The sequence below is a fragment of the Hirundo rustica genome, chromosome 20, assembly GCF_015227805.2.
Source record: "Hirundo rustica isolate bHirRus1 chromosome 20, bHirRus1.pri.v3, whole genome shotgun sequence".
NCBI classification, from domain to species: Eukaryota; Metazoa; Chordata; class Aves; order Passeriformes; family Hirundinidae; genus Hirundo; species Hirundo rustica.
The window spans coordinates 8,285,774-8,299,137 of NC_053469.1; the positions used below are offsets into that span (position 1 = coordinate 8,285,774).

At 46.0% G+C, this 13,364-nt stretch overlaps 1 protein-coding gene across 3 annotated transcripts in view; it reads left to right on the plus strand.

The window, feature by feature from the left end:
* Positions 1 to 3,872: 3,872 nt before the first annotated feature.
* Positions 3,873 to 13,364, plus strand: part of TNC (tenascin C) — a 71,510-nt gene continuing 62,018 nt past the window's right edge. For all 3 annotated transcript variants that reach the window (XM_058423157.1, XM_040083512.2, XM_040083514.2), the window contains exon 1: positions 3,873 to 4,028. The gene's annotated coding sequence lies outside the window, so the exon portion shown is untranslated. The remainder of the gene's footprint in view (positions 4,029 to 13,364) is intronic.

Consider the following 13,364-nt stretch of genomic DNA (forward strand, 5'->3'; position numbering starts at 1 on the left):
CACAGAAAGGATCTTAAATTCTCCTGAAGGATCAGCCCTGTGATATCAGAGTCTGTCTTTAAATCTTGATTTTTTCCTCTTCCTCTTGCAGTTAGAGCAGTTGTTTTCAGCAGGATGATTTCCTTGGCACTCGGCTGGGGCTGTTCTCAGGCTCCTGCCTTGGCTGTGCTCTGTCCTGCTCCGTGCTCACATTCCCGAGGCTGCCAGAGCCCCAGGAGCCTTTGGACAGCGCTGCCCAGGGTGGGATTGTTGGGGTGTCAGTGCAGGGACAGGGGCTGGACCTGGATAATCTTTGTGGGTCCCTTCCCACTCAGAATATTCTGTGATTGCCTGATTCCATTCTAACATGAGTTTTCTCTGATAAATAATTTTCCTTCCAGCCACAAGCGCTGAATGCTCCTAAAATCGTCCAAATCTTGTCATTTGTGTTTCAGATGTTGCATTCCAGTGGCTCACTGCACTCCCATCTGTGTGCTCCTGAAATTGGCTGCACAGCAGAAGATTCTCAGGCTCCACTAAGGGTGCTGTTAATTCACATTCAGGACAGCTTTCACTCTCAAATCTGCTGCTACAAAGCAGATAATTCCTAGGGCTGGGTGAACCAGCACACATATTAAATTGGAACTAAATCTTAATTACCTGTGTTGTAACAATTTTGTCCCAAGGTAATAATGAGGAGGGTTTTTTTTTTTTCATTTCACTAATATTTCCCCAACAATTAGTTGCTCTCTTTTAGGCTTTCATAAATATCAATCTGTTCCTAGATTTGTTTATAATTTATGAGTTTCCGTAGATCTTTGAATCTGAGTTGCAAGCACATCAAGCCACAGCAACAAACTCCAGCATATTCAGCTCAGTGTTCATTTAATTTCTCCCTGTTCCTTTCATTAAAAATAAAATCAATTTCTATCCACATTCATCTGATGAAAGAGGGCACCGCAGGGCACAGAATCCAGTGCTGGTCCTTCTCGTTAGAGATCACAACCTGGAGCTAACTTTCTGATTAAAATACATTTCCCCTGTTCTTTCACGTTATCATTTGCTTCTGACTCAGTCGATGGTTCAGTCACAGGCTGTGATTAAGGATGGGTGAGCCCAAAAAAGATAAAACAAGAACAAGCCTGAACTCTTACCTGGAACTTATCTCCTGTGGCTTTCTCTTTTTTTAAGTCAGGTAAGTGGGTGGTGAATTATTGGAGGAAAAATCAGTTTAACTTTTGATTCGGCAGCTGCTGGTGGAAAAAATGGCATTAACAAATATCCCAAAATAAATCCCACAAGTTGTTTCCCACAGTTTGACCTTATCTTGTGTAGACTCGTGTGCACGGACAGGGAAATAAAGTGTTTTGTAAATGTTGGTGAAAGAACTACTGAAATAAGAGACAGGGAACGGTTCATTGGATGGAGAGCTGTTGTTTCCTGAATCCCATTCTGATTTTATTGGAAAAAAATGCGTTACATCTCCCATGCAGGTTTTGGTCTTGAGTACACTCTTCATTGAATTATAAATCATCCACAAATCACAGTATATTCTGAGCTGGAGGGACATGCAGGGATTGAGCCCAACTCGTGAGTGAAGGATCAAACACCCTCAGGGTTATTTCACACCATGAACTGGGGCAGAGCTGGCACAGACTAGCTGCAGGACCAGCTGGAGAAGATTCTGAGAATTACACACAAAAAATTGGACACCTACTCAGCACTGCATTCAACAACCCCACCTCCTCTGAGGTTGATGGAGATGCCCAGAACAAGATGTTCTTCTTAGAAATCAGTGCTCAAGGAAGGTCCAAGGCCTTTAGCAGGAATGAAATAACATTTCTGACCCTCTTTCCAGCACACTCATTTCTTCTCTGAGAGTGTGACTGTCATGAAACACAGCATTTCACAAAATTAATGCAGAAATTGGAAATGGGTGTTTATATTTGGAAAAGGCTAAAATTTGTGTCATGTGCTGGGGAGGGGGGCTTGGGGTGAGCTCAGTGATCTCATCAGACAGAGGAGAAGGCACATGGGGTCAATGTCAGGCAGCAAAGCCATAGCAAGGAAAATTTGAGTAGTTCAGTGGGCAAAAGAGCTCTGCATTTTATGGTCTTCTAAAATAGTCAGAATTTCAGGGTCAGCGATTTCCCCATCCTTTTCTAAATGTGTAGGATTGGTAGTGCTGTGGAGGAGCAAAAAGGAAAAAAAAATCCTGAAGCACACAATCATGGAATATCCTGAGCTGGAAGGGACTGAAGGGATCTCCCAGTGCCACTCCTGTCCCTGCACAGACACCCCAAAATCCCACCCTGGGCATCCCTGGAGCGCTGTCCAAAGGCTCCTGGAGCTCTGGCAGCCTCGGGGCCGTGCCCATTCCCTGGGGAGCCTGGGCAGTGCCCAGCACCCTCTGGGGGAAGAACCTTTCCCTGCTCTGCAGCCTGAACCTGCCCTGGCCCAGCTCCAGCCCTTCCCTGATAAAGGGATGTGCCCGTGGAGCCAGGGAAAGGCCAGCTGGGAGGAGATGTGCTCAGAGAAGAATCTGACCCGAAATTCCCAGGCAATCCGTTTTTATCCATATGAGCATCTTTGCTCCTGAGGAGGATCCCAGGAGCAGAGGTTTGTGTTGTCATGGCCCTCAGAGATTTTTCGGTAAGCCTTGCTTTCTAAACCATCCAACAGAAGAGTGATTTCAGCTTTTATCCTGGAAGACAGACCTGAAAGTTCAAGATTAATTTTCCTCTTCCCTCCTCTGCCACCACCCCCCAAAAACAGAACCCGAAGGAAACAAACCCAGAGCACAGCGGGCTGGGGTACAGGCAGAGGAGAGCCAGGATTTGGGGGTCAGGAGGGAAATCGGTGCTGATGAGAATCCTTTACCTGTGATCTTCTCTTTTTTTGCCACAAGCCTCAGGTTAAAGGGTGCCCAGAGACAACAAAGAGCCCTGGAAAGGTCCCATCTGAGCGCCCTGTGTGTCACTGATAGCTCCGGGTTGGGAAGCACTTCGGAGCCTCACAGCAGCGCTTGGGTTTTCTGTACACACACACAGCCACGTAATCTCTTTTTATCTGATCTGAGAAGAAAGGGAATCCCTCCTGTGTTGTCCTCTTTGGGTTTTTATCTCTCCTACTTTAGTTTGTTGGGGTTTTTTTGTTTGCTTGTTTTTTTCTTTTTGTTTTTTTTTTTACAAAGACTCAGGCTATGACTCTGCTCGCTTTTCTCCTGGATTCCCCACTCTTCTGCTTGCGGCTCTTCGGAGCAGGAGGGCAAAAGGATGCAAAAGAGATCACAGGCTTGAACAGACGGGAATATGCCAGGTCCTCTGTGGAAATCTGGATTTTGCAATTGATTCCAGTGGAGCGGGGTCTATTTACACTGACATTAAACTCATGGATTTCCGTAGGAGTCCCAAGAATTTAAACCCTGCTCGTGATTCCCCTGGCCTCACGTAAGCCTGCTACTATTTCACAACGTTAAAATAATGGGGGTGAGGGGATGAAAACTCCTGATAATGCACTCCGCTGATGCTGTAGGGAAAATATTCTGCTTTCTGAGTCATTTGCCCTGAGCTGACTTTCTTTTTGAATGGTTCAGGGGGTTTCCTTCTTTAGCCATAAATCGCATGCAAATTCTTTCTGTGTGTGTGTGTGTGTGTGAGCCTGTGGATGACAGCGTGAGTGTGCCAGCGTGTGTGTGCGCCTTTCAGAAGCCACGCCAGAGAGAGAGAGAGAGAGAGAGAGAGGCTGTTCCTTTAAAGCAAAACTGAAAAAAAAAAAATGCCTCCAGGCGTCCTATTACAGTGGAACGAGCCAAGGATCAGGATTTGCAGCTCAGCTATATAAACCCAGCAGAATCTGGCTGCTCTGGCCAGTTTGCCTTGCTGTCAAAGCTCGCTGCCTTGCGCTCGCACACGGCACCGGACAACGCGACTCCGCCGAGTTTTGACAGGACGGCAACAAAGTCAGGAGCGCCCAGCTGGCTTTGAACACCCTATTTATTTGATGGAGGCTGCTCGCAGCGGGATCTAAGCGCTGCCACAGTGTCGAAGGTAAGTCTGCTTCCTCCCTGAATTAAGAAGTCGGGAGCTCCTCTCGCACACAAGTTTGCAGTGACCCCGCGCTCCGGCATCCCCGGTGGTTATCAGGTGGATGGGCAGGGATCCCGTTAGGGAGTAATTTTGGATAGAAGCATGCCTGCCTCGCAGTCTGTCTGCATTGCCCGGTGTGATAATGTAAGAAATGTCTCTCTGACATCCATCCCACCCAATGAATGAATGGAGCGGGAGCTGGCTGGGCGCTGGACATCCACACGAGTACAGACAGAGACCGGACTGACAGGCAGGGTAGGACAGCAGATTTGGGATTTCCTCTCAGCTCCTGGAGTGCTATAAATGTTTTCCCCATCCTCACCTTGCAAACCAGACTAAATCCACTCGCAGGTTTTAACCCTTCCAAGTAACTCTTGTGCTCCTGTCTGTGACCTGGTGAGATCCAAGCCCTTCCCGCTGGTCATTTGCTGTCCCCACTTTTTTTTTTTTTTTTTTTTTTTCACTGAAGCTTTTGTCACCTCTCTCCCCCCTCCACTGGGCTCCAGTTTCTTTTAAAAGTCCGGTAATATTAGCCTGCAGTGGGGAGCAAAGCACAAAGGGAGATTCAACTGGTATTTTATTACCAGTGCTTGGCTGGGTGGGTTCTGGGAGCGGGAGGTTGAAATTCTCCATCCTCATGGAAAAACAGAGGCACTTACTCCATGTCTCAGCTCCTTGCTCCCTGGTGCACTGAGATTTTCTGCATGACTGTGTCTGCACTTACCAGCGAGGCTCAAATTGGCTTAAAAAGGAGAAGCTGGCTGGGAGAAGGTGAACACACTTAGATTCATTTAGGAGCTAAACCCACTCACTCAAGAATTCGTGTTACATCACCTTTGCAGAGTTTTCCCTGCCTGATTTTCTGTCTGGCTACCGGGACAGAGAGTTTTTGGCAGTTAATCTAAACTTCTGAAAAGTCTGTCCCACACTATGGAAAGGAATGTTCAGATTGAAATGATGGGGATGTGTTGCGTTGCACAGTGGAGATATAAAATTAAAAAGCACAATAAAAATATTTATAGAAGTTTTTCTTCATGAAAAAAAAACAGAAAACAATGAGTTGGATGTGATTCTATGGTCTGGGTAAAAGACTTGCTGTCCATCTGTTGGGTTTGGTTTTCTTTCCTGTTTTATTTTTTTAAAACCACATTAAATATTGGGAATTCATTTTACACACTTCCTGATTAATGTTACATGTGGGGGTTGTTTTATTGTGCTGGGTTTGTGCATTTGCCTTTTAAAGCTGTGAAATCATGGAATGGTTTGGGTTGGATGGGACCTTGGAGATCATCAAGCTCCAACCACAGCCAGGGACACTTTCCACTAAACCAGGCTGCAGAGTTTAGGGGTGCTGGAGTCCAAAAATGAGGTGGGCAGGGGGGATTAGGGACCATCCTTTGAATCCTAGGGAAACTTGCAGAAATGTGATGTCTTTTGGGTTGTTTCTTACTGATACAGGGAATGCAGGGGCAAATTGAACCTGAAGAAGTTTGACCAGATGAGTGTCTAGCCAAGAGGAGATAACTGGTCTGTCTGCAGCTCAGCTTCCCTGGCAGGGAATTTGGGAAGCAGCTGGAAGAGCTGTCAGGGTGCTCCCAGTGCAGGTGCTGCCCTGTGCTCAGGGCAGGACGTGCACCTGAACTGAGCAGAGCCGTGGGACAGGATGACAGGGGCTGTGCCTCCCACCACTGACCCGTCCACAGCCACTCTCCCAAATGCCAAACTGACATTCCCTTCCCATAATTTTTGCTCATTAATTTTATCCTCTGGCTCCTTTCAGCCCAGAGAAATTTCTTTGCAAGTCCCAGCCCTTAATCCTCTCTCTACAGTTACATTATCAGTGTTTCCAGGGCTGTGGAGGAGCCAAAGGATCTCCTGCAAAGCCCCCAGCCCACAGATGAGAACGTCAGGTCTCACCTGGAGAGAAATTTGAAATTAGCAGAAATTCTGCTAAAGAAATCCCTTCCAGGTACACGGTGGTCATGGGCACATGGAAAAGACAAACAACCAGACCCAAATCTCCTGTTGAAACAGTGATACTTAATGAGGTTAGAACTTACTGGGAAAATCCCCAAACACAGGCTAAAATGTGCTCCTCAAATTCTGAGTAACTCTTAGCCGGAGACTTTTTGAAAGCCATCCTCTTTTATTATTCCAGCTCTTTAAAACCGGATCATTTCTCCTCAGTATTCAGTCAAAGTTAACTATCATGTTGCTATAACATCATTTCTAAAAGTGTTTGACATTCAGCTTATTTTTCATATTAGTACTTTTTATAAAATATCTAAAAAAAGCCAAAGACTATTCATAGGTGAAGATGCTCTGCCTTGCTGTAAAGAGACTGTCAAAGTTTGTTCTTGAGCACTGTCTCACTTTTTGATAAGAAAATGAGATTGAATGGCAGGGTCTGTGCTATTTGGGATTCTCTCATCCTTTTCAAGACTGAGGCAGAGCTAAAAAGCAGAAGTGTCTGTGAAACACTGATGCTGCTTTGGAGCCAGAGCTTTAACCCTTTCTTCCCTCCTGGCAAAACCATTTGGAAAACCAGCTTGGCCAGTTCTGTGCCATTTTCCTGGTACAACACCACGGTGTCTCTCTCCACCCAGCTTTGCAGGATGTGCCCAGATGTTTAAGGGGTGCTGAGGGTGTTTAATTGTCCTGGCTTGGACAACGGGTGTCTGGTGGAAATGGATGTAAGGGAGAAAGTGTTTCCATCCAGTCCTGTGACCCTTAGCAAGCCCTGGGATCCGTGGAGGAATGTTACCTTTGGAAGTAAGATTAATGCAGAGGGTGGTGTCTGCTTCGCTATCAGCTACACATTTACCTGTCCAAACTCTGTGCCATGAGAAATCCAGAGTGGATAAATAATTACTCTCATTTGAAGCCTGTGACTTGATAAACTCCTCCTTGGCCTCGTGCCGTCACAGTCTGCTAAGCTGAAGGGCCACTGACAGTTTTAAGGTCTAGTGGCTCATAAAACTCCAGGCTTAGGAGTGGATGATTTACATCCCTGGAAAGTTCGAAATCTCAGCTTTCCAATAATAAGAAGAATTTGTTTAGAACAGTGTCAGTTTGAGATACGGGGCTTTGAAACCAGGCTCTGATTTACCAACGTGTGTTTTCTCAGACCTAATTACTGGTGTGAGTTTAGCACACCCTGCTCAAAGACTGAGCTCTGATCTAACCCTGTGGTTATAGACTGCAGAAGTCTGAAACTACTGTAAAATGTAATAGCTGCCCTCAGTGGTTTTAAGGCAGCTGCTGATGTCATATTGCAGAAAAAATCAATGTTGCTGAAGTGGGAAACTAAGGAAGACAGCAGTCTAAGCAAAAGAAGTTAATATTTTGTCATCTACCAGGCTCAGAAATCTTCAAAACTGCAAGCAATTATAGGATTAGTAACTAAGGAGTTCTGGACAGGAAACACCATAACCTGAGGTCAAGAGCTTGAAATAAGGGATGTGTACAGATTGCTTATGAGTTTTTAAGATGCAATTCAGTTCATTAAACTGCCTGATATTGAAGAGGACTTGTCCATGGCTTTGGTTGGTTGGTGTTGCAATTATTGCTCCAGCAGCTTAGGGCCTCACTCTATTAGGAGCGAGAGGTTTAATAAATTATGTTCTCTGCCACAAAGAACCTGCAATTCCCATTTTTATCTATTCTCAGAAAGTTCTTTTTATAGTGAAGAGAAAAATGAAATAGGAAGGCAGTTTTTTGAGGAGGGGGACTGCTGGAAAGCAGAGAAATGAACAGTCCTGAGGGCCAATCTTGAGTCGTCGCAGTTTCCACTGAGCTCAGGGTTTCTGCAAGTGCAAAACCTCCCATCCCTCGGTGCTCGCTGTCCACTCGTGTCTGACCCTCTGGCCAGTCAGAGCTGGAGTTAGAAGCCTTCCACATGTGGGAAAAGTTAGAGACTGGGCTTTGTTCCAGCTCCTGAAATCCCTCAGTGCATGATGTAACCCCAGAGTGTGGAATGGGCAGACTGGGAGGAGGAGTCAGGGGGATCCTGCCTGACAAGAGGTGGCTCTGGAGCCAGCAGAAAGTGTCTGGGCATTGGGAGAAGGAGTAGATGGGGATCCTTCTGCTAAAAGGGCAAAGTTTGAATAATATGGTGTCATTTTTTGCATTGAATGAATGATAGATGCCCCCTTAAAACTAGAATTGTCCTTAATGCAAGGTTTTCCTGGTTTTCTAAATGCATCATTTCTCTCTCCTATATGCTGGCTGTCCCGCTGCTGATCAAAAAAACATCAAAAAACCTCCACCTGTATCTTCAGAGAGTATATCCAGATGTGGAATTTGAATAATGCTTATTAATATAAATTACACCTCCCAACACACCCTTCCTGAACCCATGTGAGATTTTGCTGCTCAGGCTGGCGAGTCAACGGGAAACAACAACTCCCCATTTATGTTCTTGCTTGGCTTATGCATGAGCCAATCACCCAAGACAAATCCATCCCGAGCTGATCCCGTCGCAAGAAATTTCCCCGAGCTCCCATCCTTAATTGTCTGCCGTTTCAATTAAACCAAGGTGGGATGGTGCCAAGTTTTCGGCACTTCCAATGGGACAGTCCCGGTGCCCGAATAGGCAGTGGCATTTTGTATTCTTTGGGGAGCGGAGGGCAACGTTGCCAAGTTTGCATTCAGTCATCCATCACATATTAGCCCACTGGAGGTCCATTCTTCCCGAGCAATGGGGGAGCTCTGCTTCCTACTTTGAAAGATTACTCACACAGAAAGCCCTTTCCCCAAACCCAGCCCTCACAGGCCAGAGAAAGGAAGCTTTTCTTCGATTCATACAGGCGCCCGCTTTCCAAACTCCCCACAAAAATGATATTGTTCCATGCTCAGAAAACATATTCTCCTCAGCAACTGAGGAGAAAGCGCAGGGTGGTAGGACAGAAACCTTAAATACAGATTTTTCCAAAAGTGCTTGCTTGAATCCTGGGCTCAACAAAGGTCTATTGTAGTGGCTGTCTCTTCCCATGGCGGGCTGGAGCACCGGCTATGTGTGGATAGATATTGGCCAGGAGCCTCCCAGGAGGCTGAAACTGAGAGCCTGGGGAAATTCCATTTATAATGATTTGGGCTTCAACCGTGCCCAACATGCACCAGAACTTGCTGAGCTCATAAACCCAAAATTGCAAATGTTAATTTTGTTATGGAATTAGGTTATTTAGCAGAATATTAATCTAAACAGCCTTGATTCTTCTTTAAATTTATTTTCCTTTCCAGCATTTTGGCAGCACATGGCTAAAAGGGAACATAAATGTCTTCTTCTGGTTAGACATGAAAATTAAACCTTTCCCTGTGTGCCCACCAGGACTGGCTAAAGAGTTATTTCCACCATTAAGGAAAGGCTGGAAAAGGGCTAAAAAAAGCTTTCTTTCCAAGACATAAGTTCACTTTCCTTTGCCAAGAAATCACAAGGCCTGGAAAGAGGCAGATTTTGTTGGTCAGTGTGGGATTTATATCTCAGGCACAGGATACAGGCCAGCAGGTGAGACAGCCTGTGGGCTGAGGGCTCTGGGGACTGTGGGTTTGTGCCTCTTTGCCGTGATGAAAAGCCTTTATTTGGACAGGAAAGGGTCACTCTCAGTGTGTGCTGAGCACTTCAGCACCAGCCCTCGGTGGTTATCTCCCTCCTCAGGATTTCATCTTGTCAGGAGCCGTTTGTTGGCCTCTCAAAAGGAGCTCCATGGCTGCTTTACCCTGGTTCTTTGTCTCTCCTGGTTCTTTTGGAAGGCCAGCCTCTTTTGGATATGCTGAATCCTCCTAAATGGCCTCTCTGTGAGCGGGACAAAGGTCTATGCCAAGAAAGATATAAAGGTAGCTTGTGATCTGCAGGCAGCCCATTCCTCTTGGTCAGAGCCAGTGTAATGCATATTTTCCCTTTGCTTGTGGCTTGTACTTCCCTCCTGCATTGCTTGTAGCACAGTAATTCAGGGCTGACTCCTGATGAATGCTGCACACTGTGGGCCACAAGGCACGGCAGAACGGGATACATATGAAGGGAAAGTTCTCAGATCATTTTTCTAATTGAAGGATTTTGGCCATGTAAACAGTTTCCAGGGTAAAAAAAAAAAAAAAAAAAAAAAAAAAAAAGAAAAGAAACAAACTGCTGGCATTTCCCATGGCGAGCGCTCCTTATGAATGTCCTATCTATTTTTGCAGTTTGGTGGCCAAGTGGAATGTTTGGAGGAGGATATACCACCTACAAGCCAGGGGATTTATATTTCCACTGCCAAGTGTTAATTATGATGTCGACCTAGCCACTTTACAGGTTAGCAAGTCAATCACAGGGAGCCAGCCTTCCCAGTGCTGCAGCTCCAGGCGTGATGGAAAGCCAGCAGCACCCAGAGAGTGCCACTCTCCAACGCATCAGCATCAGTTGTTGCTTTATTTGTCATTCTCTGGCTGCTACTTCATGTATTTTTTACTTGTCTTAGCAAGAACACATTGGGATTTGCCAGGGTTGCTGTCAGAAGAAAGGAAATTCAGTTTATTACTATCAGCCGTGCAGCAGGGACGCCTTTTTGGCTGTTCTGATCCCTAATCCTGAACAATTCCAGGGGTGGGGAATCCACAGCCTCTGTGTGTTATATATCTTATATATCCTGTAATCCTTTGTCCTAATATCCTAGTACTAGACTGAAAAAGGGGTGGGAGGCTTAATTTAACTAAAAAATTACATTAATTTAACTGAAAATTGAGTCTGTGGTGTCCAGGTCCACCTGGGAGGGAGCTTTTCCTGCTGAGAGGAGCAATATTGAATTCCCTTTGGCGCGGGGTGTTGGGTGTCCGTATAACACACTTTGCCTCAATGGTATCCTTCTGCACAGGGTGCCTTGGGCTGCTCCAGTTTGGTCGGTGCTCATATAGGTCAGGAGTACTCGTGGAGCAGCACGGGGACAAACCCAGGCTGCCAGAGGGGAAATTAGAACCCAGGGAGCATTTTCCACGCCCAGAGTGTCCCTTCGTTGCCCGCGTTGTCCCCTGTCCCCTCCAGCCTGCCCTGCTGAGGGGATGGGTTTCTCCTGGGCAGACTTCAGGGGCTGCCAGCCAAATTCTCATGTGACACAATGGCATTGATTTCACTGTGGATCTGGCGCTGGATAATTGAGCTCCACGTCCCTCCTTTCACCATCCCACGGCTCAAATTGCTGCCAGCCAAGGCTTCGGCACAGGCAGGGCTCGAGTCACTGTGGGTTAAGAGAACGAGGTCAGAGCGGTGCTGGTGGAGGTCTCTCCAGCCTCCCATTAGTGTGGCAGTGCCCAGTTTGCTGACATCTGAGGCAGCAGGGGAGATTTTTGTCCGAGTTCAGTCACTAATCACTGCTCAGGGCTGTGTTCGTGGCTGTAATTTCCATTACATTACATAAGTGCCTCTGCTTTGCATCAGAGCCCTGCAAAACATCCCCAGACCGGACTTTTCAGAAGCAGCCTCCTCTCTTTTTCCAAACGCCTTGCACTCAATTTGTTTCGTATCTTGTGCCTCTCATTTATATTTCACTTTGCCTTGCCAAGCCACGGCTGATTTCATTCCATCTTCTCTTCATGATGTGCTTTGCTCTGCTCTGAGTTTGCTACCCTTCCCTGGGCTGCCAAAGATGCAAATTCTTGATGCTACCACATGTGACAGAACTAGGCCAGGCAGATCTGCAGCCCGGGGGCGATTACTGGAAGTCAGATTTCAAGGAATTCCTTCTGTGGTCTTGTGAGTTAGAAAAATGTGCATATTCCTGTGTGCTTGAGGTGCTAGTACCAAGGACAGAGGAGCTCCGGCAGGGAGGAAAAGCTGCCCAGGGAAACTAACAATTGGTTTAAAAGCAAGAAACTGCCTGGTGAAGGGTTACCCATTTGTTTCCGCAGCCTCTTTTAAAACCGTGCCCGAAGTCTGCTAATGACAGGAGGCAGGAATGATAATTCTGGTCCCCAGGAAAAGTGCAGGCTTTTATGGCTGGGTCCTGAGTCATTTTTAGTGCTCGAATAAGTATATGGTTAAATCAAAGTCAAATTATAAAGCACATGCAAATATCCATAATGAATTCTGAAAGTATCCCGCTGCCCGCTGACCAATCTCATCTGCAGCAATCCCTACAATTAAATATTTTCCGCTGTTCCAGACCAATATAAATGTAAATTGTTCGTGCTCTCGGTTACAGCAAAGCCATTAAAAGAGAAGAATTCCACCTCTCTTTGCCTCTGTACGTGACATTCCTCCAGCTAAATTTTAAACATGGAAAAGTGTGGGGCTGGGTGTGGGGAGCAGAATTTTGGCTCATCTCTGACTCCTGACCTCCAGGAGAAATTTGAAAAACAGCTTCCTCAGAGGTGTTGTACAAAGCAGTGCTGTCTCAGTGCCTATTCGCTGTGTATTTGTTTAATATGTCAGTAGTTATGGTTCTTATAAATTATCCTTATTTCTATTGCACAGATTTTACCAATATTTTTGGTAAATGCAATAATTTGGCATCTGTTTGTTTGATTTTTTTTTTTTTAATAGCAGATCAGCTATTCCTTCACCTATTGTTATTATGTTTATCAAGAGTGTTGATAGCTTATTTCCTGCCTCTCATTATCAGTAAAAAAGGTGATGTTTGACACCTAAATCATGAATTTGTAAGACAAATGACCCCAGCCAAGTTCCCATCTCCAGGACTGGCTGCTGCCTTGTTCTCAGCAGCTCCTGCTTGGCATGCAAGGAGTGGGAAGAAAATTCAGAAGTTCTTGAATTTCTGCTCTTCCCATCTCATCCCAAAACCACCTAGAACTTTGTGAAATGGGCCCTGGAAAATTTATGGGTGGTTTTGGAAGCACCAGCGTGGAGAAGGGCCTGGAAATGAGGCAGAGCTTTGTGTGTGGAAGGAACACGAGCTGCTGTGATTCATGCGAGCGAGCACACCAACCTCATGGTCTGAAACTGCATCAGCAAAGCCCTCAAACTATTTCAAAGCGAAGCCTCCAGCGTCTACCCGGAAAATAATGAGCTCCTGACAAAGTGTAACTTGGCAGAGAAACTTTCCAAAGACGAGTTTAGAAAACCGTCGATCTTTTCCAGCTCCGCGTCTTTGCTGCGAGCGGGGAAAAGCCAAGAGCCCGAGCGAATGCTTTTGCTATTAGCAAAGGCTTTATTAAAAGGTACAGGACGAACTTCAGAGGCAGGAGTGCTTTCTGCTGGGAGATTATGCACAGGAGCTACTTTTGCTGTGAAAGGGTTTGGTTTTTTTAATATATTGGAAAAGGCACTGATTGAGGCTTCTGTGCCTGTGGCAGCTCTGCCATGGCCCG